General features: G+C 38.6%; 1 protein-coding gene across 1 annotated transcript in view; it reads right to left on the minus strand.

Moving 5' to 3' along the window:
* The window catches only part of LOC134678891 (zinc finger protein 395), a 66,711-nt gene that overhangs the window by 2,987 nt on the left and 47,254 nt on the right, over positions 1–16,470 (minus strand). The gene's annotated exons all lie outside the window — the stretch shown is intronic.

The following is a 16,470-nucleotide window of genomic DNA, read 5'->3' on the forward strand; positions in this document are numbered from 1 at the left end:
GAGCAAGTACATATATACGACATGGCAACGGCGGAAGCAGCTCTAGGTCGCGCCCTTGTTCGCCGCATGCCTGCGCGCTGCGCCCGTCCTCCTGCACCGGGCACGCGCGCCGCCCACGCCACGCCGACCGCCCCCAGTCCGGCTCTCTGACGCATCTCGTAAAAGCTACCTATGCCAACATCTACCCATCCTGTGTCGCTCATTCAACTAACCCAGTTGCCCCCTGCCGTTTTTAGTGCCAGTTGCACCAACCACATTTGACAGACTGATCATCGTCAGCCGGCGCGCCCCGCGCCTTTACTATGAAACTTTCCATACATAAAAATTTAGCGAACTCTTTAACGTTCGTAACAGTTTGGTGCAACCGACCCTTAGAATCGTTACTGACGATCCGCGTTGAACATCGATTATTTTTACCCAGGATTTTTGATTCTGTCAAGCGATAGGTGGGTGTAAAAATGTGAATATCGCTCCTTTTCAAGCAAAACGGCCGCCTTCCTAAGACGCGACCTAAACGCGAGGAGTGTCGGCATGAATCATTCAATACGTTTAAAGCACCTACAGGATTCGCTGTCGCAACGCAGCGAGTGACGAGAGATCGCGGGGAGAGGGGTCGGCGGGCGGCAAATGCTGCTTGCCAAAGATTCTGCAACGACCTTCCGCTCAATGCCACATTATTTCGGCCACCCACTGGCCGAGACAATACTATCGCTTTCTCACGCTGATCTGCCTGACATTTGATTTAATGATAACAAACGCATTTTTAGTAGTATCGTGGACAACTTAAATAAGTAAAATTTTTTTTTTCTGTAAATAAAACGCTAATGGCGAGCGATTCAAATGAAATCGATAAAAAAGTGTTGGTGGGTCCCCAGAAATGTAATACTCGTCATAGAATAATGTACCCATAATACCGTCCAGTCTCTAAAATAGTCTAGTTGATCATCAAAATTATTTGGATCTACGCGTGATAAAATTATAAGTAGCACAAGCTGTTAACTATTGTCTTTACAAAACTTTAGAGTTTTGATGAACACATATGTAATTTAATTAAATGATTATTTTAAGCGATGATCGTGTCGGACAGAACGCGAGTCGATTTCGCAAAGACAAAGGCTTTGCAACCTTCGAGGACCACCCTTGGCCGTGGTGGTGTGATCTAATTCGCGGCCCGGCTGCCCCCGCCCCGCTGCCGCAATACCCCTGACCTGACCTACTTCTGGATGCATTTCATATAAGTGCGCTACCTATACATATACATTTCAATACGAAAACGAAACGAAAACGTGTTCGACCTACTTAAGGTTTTATACAGGTTCAATTATGTGCAGTTATTATAACAATAAATAATATTAGTTATTTCAATACAGCTTCGATGGATACGTTTACAATTTTGCAAATCAGAGGATTCTACAATAAATCAGTACTGTGATAACTTACTCGTAGTTACATAGATACCTACTAGTAAATGATAATGAGGTGTGTTTCCATCAAGTAAACTTCCGCATGTATCATATCATTTACATTACGCATATGCAGTAATATGTAGGTCGCGTGGTTAACTATTAATGCTCTCTGGCTACCCCACGATATGTTTTGAATTTCGTTAAAACATCACGATCACTAAAGCACAATGTGCATATTTACTATTTTGGTATTAATAAGCATTGTGTCTGGCAGCACAAGCCAGAAGCAAGTCGTTTTTCAGTGACGCTCCATAAATTCTTAAATATATGTAGATACTCACTTTTTCAGCAACTGACAAGCTGGAAAAGTTTTGTTACAACTTTTCCAATTATACCTATATAAACCCGAAAATTTCTAACACTATACATAAATGTGTATGGGTTCATAGCATCGTATCAGTGTTTTACAGAATTGGTAAGTATTTTTTTATCAAAGAAACTAAAACCACGTCGTGTACAATCACCCAACATCAAGTTAAGAAGCACTGGTTGAATATAGCCCAGTTTACCTTCCCCTTTTAAAGAGTAAATAGGGCACGCGGGTCAGGAGGGGGCGGCGAGGGACGAAGTCAGTTTGGGAGGGAGCCTCCCTAGGTGCACCACTGACCTACTTCCACCAAGTCGAAGAGAGCCGGCCAGCCTGGTGACCAACTCAGGCTTTATTTTATATTATAACACATTTATAATACGTAAATATTACAACTAGTACCTAATATGAAATATGATGTATTATAAAACCAATTAGTGTGATTGGCAGTCAGCCAAGCATTGGAAATTGTTACTAAGTGATGTTAAAATAACTGAGAGATTCCTTTGTTTGATAGAGTGAACTCATTTCTGCGGCTGAGATGAGTAGCCGTAACATGTACTCGCGTTGGATTCGATATTAGACGGCTTTAGTGTGGTGCACGGCTTACACGTGTTTGCCGATGTGATTGTGTGCAGTGGCAATGCACTCGTGTGGGTGAGTGCAGCAGTGTACATACACCGGGAGTGGGAGGAGGGCAGGAGGGGGCGATGCACGTGTAGCTGTGCCGCATCGGGGAAAACCCTGACACGGAGAGGAAGGCGGCGGGGTAGGGCTTCGTCAGTTGGTTAATGTTAATAGCAATACCCGCTTTGTTGCAGTCTTTGTTCTTTCTTTATAGAAAGCTTTCAAAATAGGGCCACAACTTTCGAAGGTGCTAAGTTATTGGCGTCCTAACGAACACATTATTGAAATAATCTTTATGAAATAAGTATACATTGGACTCTTTATCAAGTAGTTAACTGTGTAGGTAAATTTTATTTTAATTATGTAGCAAACAGTTGTGTAAAAGTCTTACGCTGCAAATAAAATAGTACATAGTATGTCTTTTAACAAGTAATATTCAGTATGTTAAAAAAATATAAGTTAGGGATATACATATATTTATTATGATATACCTACATATATAATTCGGTGTATTTCGTTGCAGAATACTGGCCTTGTTCTATTTTACATCATTATTTATCTTTATATATTTATTAAGAAGAAAAATCGTGGTATGGTTAAGAAAATACATACAAAGATCAACTTATGGTATTGGATTTTGGGTTCAAAATTATTGTATGGATCGTTGACGTTAATCGAGCTGGTTTTCACACGAAAGTGGAGGAACCGTGCAAAATTTTTTATACAACAAACGTAGTCATCATTTTCCTTTCTGGATATTAACAATATAGAAAATATTATCACACAGTTTGTTGTACATCAACCATACCTAGTTATGCCCCTAAGTTTGAATTTTTTTAAATAATTTTTAGTTGAGTATTATAAGAATTAGGAACATTTAAAATCAGTTCGCACGAAATTTTTACCATAATCAAAAAAATCATACGTAGGGGCATAGCTATGGTTAATATACATCAAATTATGTAAAAATATTTTCCATAGTGTCAATATCCAGAGAGGAAAATAGGGACTACGTTTGTATGCTCATCCGATGATTTGATGAACCAACAGAATATTTCACAACGGAATCTGCTAGCTACTAGAAAATATTGCGTATCAAGTCTGTAAGCAGTCTTGATTTCCCCAAAATATATCTCAGCACCGGTTACATAAAGTTCAATATTGTCTACGCCGTGATACCTACGTAAATGTGCCGGTATAAAATGCCGGTTTGTTGTTTCGCCGTCTCTCTCGCTCTACCACTAACACGAAGATGATAATTATTGATTTGTTTTCATTGCGTCTCTCTTTTGCCTACAGACCCGCATAAGCTGGTCTCACCAGTGTGACCTTCTAGTTATTTTGTTCACGTACGTTGTTTACGTGTCATCTCGTTCTAGAACTACGGAGCGAGTTGTTTGTGCGTTACAAGTAGGTAGAGCCGGCCAACGCGCCCGGTACGTGTGTGTGTGTGAGACCCGTTGCTACCATTATTTCACTCTAGCGAACTCTCCTATTCCCTTTACCACATTCGAAAACTTGACGAATAAACCGTCAATGACGTACTCGTATGTCGTATAACTACTTATATACATTTTGTACACTGTGGCTTGAGGTTTTTACCCGGATTTTCTTTCCTTATAATTATAACTTGCTATAACAAAGGCTTATATCTCCTAGGAGTTCTAGGGCCTAGGAAACTTACGTATTCACCTAAAATTTGCTCATTTGCTTAAATAGTACTTAAATATGAATTCGATACTCCTTTCACTAACACGTGTATCTACCTAACATAATTCTCTAATATTGTTTTATTACCACAGATACTAAAATCAGACGTATATATTTCACCAATTTGTTAATTCGAATCGTCATTTTAGTTTTTGGTAATTAATAATAATAAATGATCTTTGGCATATATTTTTTTATAATTAGTGCGAAGTACAAGGCACAACTGACGTCATCATAATATGTACGTTAACTGCGCAGTAGCGAAAATGTAAATCATTGTTTTCATGATAAAATATTTTTACGCACAAATGAAATGTAGAATAAAAATGCTGCAATGGCTTTAGTTGCTCGTGTGGTAACTTGGTAAGCAGGTAAGTATTCAAGTATTGACCAGAGTAGGTATATTTGGGTTGTAGCGGCGAGAGGAGCGTGGAAGCGGGAGGCGGGTGCTCACGTGGCGGGTCACCGGTTCGCTTTTCATAACAAGCTTTTCTTGCCGCCAATGTTTACAAACAGACGCACTCGACGCCGGACGAAGTCAAGAAATCTCCGTTATATTTCCGGTAGGCACTCAGGAAGAATAATGTCACCAACTTTATTTTATTACTTAGGCACCTACTGTAACTGGTCGAAGATATTGGGTGACAGTGAAATAGCGATTGGCTTGTGATGGAACACAAAGGATTTGTTTAGTGTGTGCATCCGTTTCGCGGCTCGGCACCGCGTGGAGCGAGATGGCAACACGCGCGTGCACCCCTGCCGCAGGGCGGTGCATGCAGGTCAGCGAACTCCTTCCATCCACCCCGATTAATCGTTTATTTCTCAATTATATAATTGACACGCTTTTGTTTATATGTAGATACATACATTAGTTTTGACCTAAATATATAGCATATTAGCCTCACATGGCCCCGTCTAATTATAACTTTACTTATGAATTGTTAATTAATGATAATAATTTAACGGTTCGTAAAACATATTTGCTTTTCGTTGGTAAAGCGACATTCTGCAGTTAAAAGTTTCGATAAAGATAATTAATAATAATATACCGTGTATCTGTCAGGTGTCGAATTCTCTCCGATGCGTTGAACCCCTAATCAAAACATTCCCTTCCCCAGTTCCCATTCGCGACCCCTCCGCCGTTCCCCGCTACCCGCACTGCACTGCATGCCACCCTGGGATATACTTCTTATCCTACTACGGTACGAATATTTAGTCTCAAAGTTAGACGTTTTGAATGAAGCGCCGAAAGGCGACAGATACTGTTCGATTTTTTTGATATACGAGTATCTCCTAATATTTAAAATTAAAAATAGCGATTCGTTTCGACTAGAAGAAATTTGTTTCTGTATAAATTGGATTATAGCGGCCAAGTGAGTTTTAAAGCTTGTTACAGGCTTAGTTAAACTAATTAGGCTTGAGGTTAAATTTACTAGAAATGCCATTCGTTTTTTGTCTGTTGGTGTTGAGTAAAATAAAGGGGTGATTTGCAGTTAGGTTTACTTTTTTTTGTGGTTTTGCACTTATGTAGTTATGAAATGAGTTGGTGATTCACCGGCGGTGAGACTCGGCCCGACCCGACGGCCGGCGCGGGCGCCGCTCTGGATTGGATGCCCACCGCCAGCCGCTTCTGGCTTTGGTCGCTGACCTCAACAGGTTCTGACTTGCTACAATTTCATGTGAATTTTACTTTTTTATCTCATAGGGTTGAGGAGCTGCAAAGAATCTTGCATCTCACATACGTTTTGTTTTTATTTTAACGTCGGGTCCTTGATTTCATAGAACCACAATGGTGAAATAATGTCGTAATAATCTAAATGATGCAACAGCCCCTAATGTCACCTGTTGAATCAAGTTTAGTTCTATAGTTATTGTGTTCTTTCACACTTATTTATCCATGTACATATGTAGGTACGTTACATATTATAACTGGATATCAATAATATTTAAGATGCAATCATAATGAAAATTACTATAATTTTAAATATCATTCGGATGCTTATTTCATCTTAATCAACTGTTAGACTTTTTTAAATTAGTAGGTGCATTCTGAAACTTGTTGCAGAAAAACTGTGTAGGAATTAGTGATGCGCCATTTCTACAATGTTTTAATATGGCAAATACTCTCGTGCGAGTTCCATACTATATAGAGTACGTTCTCGAGAACGACACAAAATTAGTCAGATTATCTAGGTACACCTACAGTCCGTGTGTCTCTACGTTCCTAGGTCAGTAAGCTAGCACAGTATTTACACCTGCCCACTTGCCCAGTTGCTGGACCTGACATGACTACCAATAACCTCTCCCTGTTTAGTGGGTCGATCATTAAATGAGATTTATATATTAGATAAGCGGAAATTACAAGCTAAGTACAGTTATGCCTTTAATAATGATAGAAATGTTGTTTGTTTTGTTTTGCAAATTTACCTTAGGTTAAGTATTGGGTAGAGTGGGGGAGTTTGTTGAACCACGGGACTAGTCATTAGATATCGCGTGATGAGGCCGCCGCGCCCGCGCCGCTCTGTGCCGCGCCGCTGCAGCGGCGACGGCGACGGGGATCGGCGCCGCATATTTGTCACTAGCGGTCACTTCTACGTACCTTTAATCGTTATAAAATAAAACATAATACTTGTTTTTAACTATTCGCACAGTTTGAAATAGGACCACAGCATAAACGTTTTATGGCTTAGATATTATCGCGACGCAATTAAAAAAGAACGTATCAGTAAACCAAAATTAATGAAATAATTTAATATCTACTCAACAGACATATATTACAAATATTATAGTAATATAATAAAATTTAACTAAAGCACCTTTTACCGCCACCCCGCTGTGCCCTAAAATGTTTATTACGAATAGACTACGCAGAAACAGGCAATCTGTGATCCTTGGAGGTGCAGAGAAAGAGTAAACATTTGAACTGTCAAGAACGGGCAGTGCCCGGGACGCGGTGTCATTGCCCCCTGTCGATGCTGTTTAAAAAAAAGCGTTGCCTTTTATACGCAACCCAGCGCTTCATACCGCCGCGCTGCCGCTACATAAAGAAACGCATATCAAGTCTAGCACAAGTAAATTTTTAAAATCATGACTTCCATCTATGTGGTAAACGCGTGTTTATATTTAATAAACATTCATCATATGTTTTGTTTTAATTAAGCTGTTTTAATTAGTGAGAGGAAATTAGGATAACAGTTAATAAGTAAATAATTTAAAAGTATTCTTTGTACACCGAGGTGGAATTATTTTGCCCATAACAAAATCATCAGCCCGCGATCAGGTATTGGAGCCTGGTCAATGTCTTCTTGGGCAGTGCTTTGACCGCGTCAAGGCCGTCAGGATAGGGTACGTGAACTTTGTTGCGACCGCATGCGAAATACCTAGTAACTACTAACTTCATTTTATGATCCATTTAATAAAGAAAAAACATTATATTCATTTATTTGTAATTATAATTGTGCGACACACAAATATGTATGTAGTTGGATAATGTTTGTTGTCAGTAGCATTAGGGTTAAGATAGAGGGAGCACCGTCATTGGGGCGTTGACCTGTAGAGTGAGACAGAGCGACAACAAAAATGAAGTTGGAGCGTACCCCGGAGGGGAGTCCGGGCTCTAGCGTCGCCACGGACCGGCGGCGCCACGCGGGGCTCCTCTACGCATAAGCAACAACGGGGGCCTGACGCTTTAGGTCTTTATTGTCCTACGTGTTACTGTGACGCAGTTCGCTTACACTGGAACACTTTGTTCGGAACTTACATAACATGACTCTCAAGAGCTTGAATGTAAAAAACAATTACTAAGTTCAATCGTTGATAAACCCAAGTATATTTTAATACGTTCGGAACGTACAACTAAACATTTGTCTCAACAGTGCAATAGCTTTATTGATACTATGTATAGTATGTATGTACAGTATGTAATTACAATGGTATGATATACGTAACTCTAAATATATGGATTAGTCTTCGAAAATTACAGAAGTTTAAAAATACATATACATACATATATATTTTAAGAGATAAAGTTGATATGCAAATACACATGTAGGTTTTCTTACTTAAATACACACGAGTCTGTTAACGAGTGCATTGAATCGTTGCATCTGGGTCGCCAGCGGAATGGATGTAACCTACTCGTACCTATTTTCTTGATTGCCCAATGCCATCCATACTAAATGCGACTTTGAAATTAGGCCCTGGCACTTCGTCTGGCCCATCTTCGTCAAAAATACTTTGAGTACCTACTTATTTTGATAAGCAGGTTCGAGAAATAAATACAAGGATCGTTTTTATGTCGATTAAGTTTTCGGTAATTTTCAAAAATAAGAGGAGCCATGGAGCGTTGTGATGTCTACAGGTCACAGAGCCACTAATAGTATATATTCAATGATGAAGGTATCTAATTGGTTAAAAATATAAATAGACAAATCGGTGAGAATGCAGTTTTATGGACGTCACACCAATGCTTAAAAATACTACGAGTCTACATCTGGTATTGCCCTACCTCTGAGAGTGCATACCATTACGCTGATTGTAATAAACGTGGCTCGTTAAATAACGAGAATATAATGGCACGTACTACTACTGCTATATAGATCTATTATCACGGCATGATAATGTGAAGCGTTGTAAATTGTCGGGTAATTGTTTGACAAAAGAGTGTGTCGGGCTCGGTGCGCATGCTCGGGCGCGGGCGCAGCTAACGACCGTGCAGCGCACGAGTGCGCCCGGCACCCGCCCGGCTCGGGGTACCCACCGGCCACCACGCACACCGGAAGCTCACTTCGTACCCCATAAATTAGCAGCCATGATAGTTCAACACAGGTCACTGCTTAGAAGTTTTAATTATTAGGAAATGTACAGTCAACTGCAGAGAAATAAGGTACCCCCCTGCATAGAAATTTGTAAGCGAGCAAAACTAATAATACTACTGCTCTTTGGCACGATCCGTAACCACATATTTACCATTATGCTCTCTAGGTTAGGCCTTTCTTTTTGCCAAAAACTGTTTTAATAAAATAAAAGCAATGACAAACAAAAATTCTGGGTACAGGCTAGCTAGCGAAACGTTCGTTAAATGCATGAGCAACCCAAACGAGAATGTTTTAGTACAGTCACAAAGGTATACTTGGCCTTGATAAGAAATTTACGTGAAATATTTAATTTGTAATTAATGCGATTCCTTTCTTTAGAACTACGCTATTACAGATTTTTATTCGATTTAAATTACATAATTAGAATAATGCTATAATACGTATAGTCATATTCAAAACGCCTTTGTAGTGTTAGATCAAGACTCTGCAGCGGTTTAAATAGCACAGGCAGTGCAAGTGTTATTTTAAACGACAAATGCACTATGAAATTGTGGCGAATAAATAACACTTGCAGAACGTGTTATCAAAATCGTTGCAGACTTGTCTAACTCTATAGTTTATTTGTCCTTATAGGCATAACTTGTAGGAGTTTCGTCGCATAGTAGGCGTGCATGTAAAGTTCCTACTGGTAGGTATTTCTTATGAAAATAATCGTGAATTAAATGACAAAATGTGACTGCAGGTATAATAAGATGTTATAAATTTATTTACAGATTAATTGTGAAATTATTTAGAGCTGGAGGTTTGTTATCTAAATGCTAATATGCAAGCCGGCGTGAGTGTGCCCACACTGGTTTACGGATTGATCGTACCGTAAAGTGTGCATGCGCCGCTACAAGCAAACATTCATGCGAGGCGAGCGTGACGCGCGCGACTCGTTCTGCGGGTGCCATTTACACTCCTAACTGTTTACCGAGCGGGGAGCGATCAGCGCGCCTCTACTATACCGCAATGTCTTCCGCGTTTTAATATAGAACGCGATGCGAAGGCCGTGCTATTATTTGTGCGCGGTTCTAATCTATCGACCAACAAACAGCTCGCGCACTTGACAAACTTGTCACCGGAAATATTACAATTATTTGAATGTGTTATCGCATTAAATACTGACCAAGCTAATATGATTATTGAAACTGATAACAAGTAATCAATTTATTGTCCTATTCGAGTTTTTAAACTTCCTACATTTTTGTTTGTCCCTATAACCGTTATATTACTAGATTGATTATTTAACGAACACGGAATACAATTTGAAAGAGCACTTTAGTTTATAAAACTTTTTTCTTAATAATATTGTTTAGTATTAGTGGCTGCGACACGGTATTTAAGCTACGGTATATTTAAGTAATAAATATACATAACCTAAAAAGACGACATACACGTTAACACAGGGAACACATAAAAATAGACACATAGCATTCTGTTACTATTAAGTACATACTACAAACCTATTTGAAACTCCCTTTATAGCACAATCGGTTTTTAATTCCGTTTAGGACCAGCATTACCACCGTTTCCGCGTGACAAAAAAACGGGACAAAGTACAGTTGAGCAGGAAATCAGCAAACCAAACAGTCAAAATAAGCGTTTTCGGCATTAAACAACAGGTCTGATTAAGCCGACAATTAGTGACGAAGGCCACGAGGTTTAGGACGCGAACGCGGAAGCACCTCGACGCTTCGGTAAATAACAATTAGGATTGCTCATTTTTTTTCAAATGTTCTATTTCGAAAACCATTTCGAGATATAAGGTTTTTAAACAGTTTCCGACATTTGCTGCGATATAATAATTGAGGATTGAAGATATTTCAACAAATATCCTTATGACCTTAGTTTGACCTTCTCCTGGGCTGAATGTAAAGTCATTGCATAATAAAAGTTATCGAACCATAGTAAATAAATCCGTCACTCACGTATTGTCAAAGTTATCATTGTCATCGATTGTCATAACAAAAATTTTCAGTTAAACCGCTGCGCTTGTTTGTTACAATTTGATTTATAATTAATACCTAAACAGATTTCATTGCTTAATAATATACCAAAAACCTTGTTCCTATGTGTGGGAATGATTCACAAAAATAATAGTTCGAATCCACGAAGACCTACGACGTGAAAGATGGTGCCGTGAATTAAACTTGGAATACCTACCTACTTTACGTGTTACACACAGTATTGCTGTGAGAATCACGTTGATGTAAGTATAAAATTAATATTAATTTACTACAATTAAGTATTTAAAAGCTCACTTTATTGGTAGGGTCGTGGTATCTATTTATTTTCTGTGGTAATGTAGCCAGAGTATCTAAAGGCAAACCGTTAAACAGAGATGGTGCCTACTAGAAAGAAGGAATATACAAGAATACATAGCCATACTCAAAATTCAGCCTGAAACTGCTTTAAAAAGATATAATTTCTAATTTCCAGGTACATGTTGCAGTTCAAGCTGCTGATATCATGGTGGACAAGACTTAATAAAGAGTTGTGAATAATAAAATTAATAAAACATGTTTTTGTTTACCTACTTTTTTATTAATTTGGGAAATATGTTATATATGTTTCCAAAAAAAATAGTAACTTTACATTAAATGTATGTTTATCATGTTCTGCACGAGCATCTGACAATGATGGCTTCTTGTTGACCATCCAGAAGAGAAGTGTATGGTTTGTTATTTACTCTGTTCCCAGGCATTATTTACGGTCGTAAAGTATTACGACGATTAATAATTAATATGACGTTCGTTTCAATACAAAATGCTCAACTTTGTTCTGGGCCCAAGTGCAGTTACATATCTCACAGCTGTATCTAAATAGGAATCACGATGACCTGAAATAATAGGATATAATTAGCAAAATTGGCATGTTCCTAATATAGTAGTATAAGTATGTAGTACAATATCCAAACAATAGTGACAAGCCGGTAGAAAGCACCCACTGGGTGCTAAGCTACCTTTAGCAATGGACGCTTGTAACGATTTTATGAATCCAATCTTCTTACAAATCTAATCAGTTAAAATATATATGATGTAGGTAACTTACGTTTGTATTTTTGCTCCCTTGATTTCAGCCAAGTTATGGTTGGAGTTGGATGCTATATGGATACATACTCCAATAAAACTAAGTTATATTATATAACTTAGGCAGATTTCTGGAATCAGCTTTCTCAAATTTATAGCGTAGGTATTTTGAAATGATTCAAAATAAACGAGTTTTCCATTCCAGAAGATTGTTATTTATAGAAACACGTGACACTGACATTGTCGACAGGTGACATTACAATCAATCGACAATGACAACTATTTTTTTAATGCTTGTTGTTGCTTGTGCATTCTCCTAATCAGCCGACGACATGTAATTTACGAGAAGTCGTATCTCATATTTTCAATAAATTATAAATATTCAACCGAGCCACGAATTACTAAATCATTCAAATTGGTATCTTAAATTAACCTATATTTTCAGAAAATAAAATAAAAATGGGGGTCTAAAAAAAATGAACAATCCTAATTGGCGTATTTTATCAGCGATACGAGATAACGTAAGAGTGACCTTCAACTAAACAAAACGGCACGCAGTGAGCTGCTGCCACGGTGCTCGTGCTCGTGTGATGCGTTGTGTTATTCCAACGTTTCCAACATAGGACCTTGCTCGCTGATAAAACGCTAAGACGTCATGCTACACTTTTATTGCTACATGGATATAGATAGGTATATTACAAATGTGACTATTACAAAATGTGAGCGTGCGTTATCTTCCTTAAATCAATTTCGTATCGCGTTAGAAATTTTACAAAAGTATTTCATTTATTATTATTTTCAGCAGCTCATGTAAGCGGTCACATCACAACACGTGTTTTCCACCGATTTGAAATGCACCCGGGACTGTCGGGAGGCGTTACGTAACCCACCAAGTCTACAAACTACGAGTATTGCACCTACAGGGTACTTAACATGTAGGCAAAAATATTGATCAGTGTGTAAATAATATGTGATAAAATATAAGCGTTTGACATACCTACGTTGAAACAGTTACATGTTTATACAAGTATTTAGTGACAATGGTATTGTTAACATGAGAAAACAATGACCGATTAAGCCGGTTGACAGAAGTACGAGTAGCTAGTGTTAAGCAAACTAGAGTAGAATTTAAGATAATAATAACATGATATGTATTATTTCTGTGTGTGATCCCATCATGCGATTAAGGTTTTTAGCGTTCCGTACCACAAGGGGTACAAAACGTGGTGCGACTCTGTCCGTCCGTCTGTCACATCGCTAAAAGGCCGAGCCACACCGGCTTGCGTGTGCGTGACGTGCGCGTGTGCGTGGGCTAAAATGTTGGAGCCGCACGCACACGTCACGCAAGCGGTGTGCCATCTCTCATAAGGATCTGTATACTACAACTCCGCATGCGCACGTGCACGTCACGCACACGCAGCCGGTGTGCACAGGCCTTTAAGCTATCGATTGGAAATTTGGAATAGTCATGATTGTCATGAACAACGCTAACCTTTCAAAATTTCAAAGTATAGATAAAGGTCAAATGGGGTATCATTTAAAAGAGCTCAAATTAAACGTTCTTAAACTTTTTTACATATGAATAAAAATTGTTTTATGGAAAATGTGACACATAATTTACAGATTTCACTCTTCGGGGTAATCAGATAACCATTCAATGATAAGAGGACCTGCCCAGCCCACGGTTTTCAACTGCTTCCAAATATTTTTTTCAGACGATAGACAAAAAAAAGTTACAAACCGATTTTCGAAAATTTGATACCGTACGCTACGATGCTCCGAAAGCTCCTGTATCTTTTAAGAGCCAACAGGAGTGGTCATTTCTCCATACAAGCGTACTCGACTGTTTCCTCCGTGGGTTTTGATGCTAGAGCAATGATTTTTTCAAAACAGATTAATAATGTCAATATCTGTGTCGGACCGTCTTAAGGCGCTAGAGCCCTTCAAAAATGGCCAAAATGGCCTATTTGACTATGCCGCAATGAGAGGCGTAGTATTCAAAACTGATATCAATTAGCCAAAAAACCAAAACGATTCGACACAGATAATTACATAATCATTTAGATTCCCAAATCTGGTTACGATTGGTTAAGTTTTGGAGGAGGAAACAGTCGAGTACTAAACCTCGATTTTTGAGATTTTTACGCAGGATTTTTCGCCTTGTCCTTATCGCAATAGTGTTAGGAGCCGCTTCCGTTAGCGAGACGGGTACATTTACCTAAAATATTTAAAACTCAACTCCCGTTTCGTCTTAATAGCACTGCATTTCGTATATCTTGGGGACTTTTGGAAATATAGTCGAATTACACTCTCTCAAGAAAACAATCTGATACCTACTTAAACATTTTCAATGTAAAATTACCATAATCAAGTATATTAAAAGTTAACTATATTTACAATCAATAATATTTTGTTTAAGTATAGAGAGCTATCAAAGTACAAGTGTGATGCAGTACGTGCACGGGTTTCAAGCCCGTAGCTGTAGCGAGCGAGCGAGTGCATTTGCTTTATTACTATGGCGATTTATTACATTACTTGTACCGAGGTTACACGTGCAGTCGCGCATAATGCAACTCGTGCAACTAACTACGTACCTATTATTTTACTTGTTTAATTCGATAAGAAAACTTATGAGAGATTAGAATCGGTGTTGACGTGATGATTTAGAAAATAAATGTAGTACTAAGTCGTGGCATATCATTTAGTTACTTATTTAAAAAACTTTTATTACTTACGAATCTTTGTTCAAGTCTATTCTTGAAAGCAAGATATAAATCTAATGAACCAGTTTCTGATGTTTGATTGACCTACATATAAGTAATCTAGCTTGCTCACTCAAATTCGATGATTGTTATGACACCATTTAGATGGTTTGGCAATTGAGGACGAAGGCAGTAGGAGCTCTGTAATAGTATAACAACTCTACCTCATTCCTTTTAACTAATTAGGACCGTCTTGATAATTAATAATGATTGTCTGAGACAAATAAATAATAATTTGTTTAACTTTGAAAGTGTATACAAAATGCCATTAATGAAAAATACTGTTATATTTTGAGTTAATTTCAGAAATGAACAAAAGCATTATGGACGAAGCGCGATGGACGTAAAAGGGCTAAGTGGATGCTAGATCAGTTGGAGCGCTTACGCAAGGGCAGGCGCGGGCGCGGGCGAGTTGGCGAGGCAAGTGCGCGTGATGTAACGCTCTACCTACATCGTTACGATAGAACCGACGACGTCAGCGCCGGTGGGCGGTGCCGGCTGCGGCTGCGGCGTCCCGGCTTCTTTGCTCTGATAAATGCAACTGTCCGTGCGTAACACATTATGACGAAGACCGATAACTTTTATCAAGTTGTATGAATTTAAACCTACTTGTTTTGTTTAAAGTACACAAAACGGAACAGTCGACTTTATGGCTGGAGGGAATTAAGGACTCGAGTTTACAATATTCTTACTCCCGGACTTACATTTCAAACATTCGTCTGCCATATTGTCTTTTTAACCGACTTCCAAATCCCAAAGGAGGAGGTTATCAATTCGGTTGTATGTTTTTTTTTATTTTTATTTTTTTTATTTTTTATGTTTGTTACTCCATATCTCCGTCATTACTGGACCGATTTTGAAAATTCTTTTTTTGATTGAATGTTTATGCATACAGATTGGTCCCGTTTTTGTCAAAACCCAGTTCTGATGATGGGATTCATGAGGAATCGAGGGAACTCCTCAAATCTTAAAGGCATACATATAGTGATTTTTGGGTTTTTATCAACAAATCAAGCATATACATCCAAAAAAGTGACATATGATGAAGTGGAACTGCTGATGATGATCAGAACGGAACTCTTCAACGACGCATAGTTCACGTTTGGCGATTTGTCCAGTTCGTTGTTTGTTAAGCAAGTTAAGTTTTTAAGCCACATTTTTGTCAAGCTCGAGTTCTGATGATGGGATCCATGAGGAATCGAGGGAACTCTTCAAATCTTAAAGGCATGCGTATAGAGATTTTTGTATTTACATCAGAAAATCAAGCATTTTCATTAAAAACTGTCGCATTTGATGAAGTGGAACTGCTGATGATGATCAGAACGGAACTCTTCAACGACGCATAGTTCACGTTTGGCGATTTGTCCTCTTCGTTATGTTTGTTAAGCAAGTTTAGTTTTTAAGCCACATTTCTGTCAAGCTCGAGTTCTGATGTTGGGATCCATAAGGAATCGAGATAACTCCTCAAATCTTAAAGGCATACGTATAGAATTTTTTGTATTTTCATCATAAAATCAAGCATTTACATTAAAAACTGTCGCATTTGATGAAGTGGAACTGCTGATGATGATCAGAACAGAACTCTTCAACGACGCATAGTACATGTTTGGTGATTTCGAATTTCGGTTTTGACTTGGACTGGGACCCGGACTCATACCCGGATCCGGTTCGGACCCGGACTCGGACTCGGACTCGGACCCGGACTCGGAT

This window comes from Cydia fagiglandana, chromosome Z (assembly GCF_963556715.1).
Source record: "Cydia fagiglandana chromosome Z, ilCydFagi1.1, whole genome shotgun sequence".
Classification (NCBI taxonomy): Eukaryota; Metazoa; Arthropoda; class Insecta; order Lepidoptera; family Tortricidae; genus Cydia; species Cydia fagiglandana.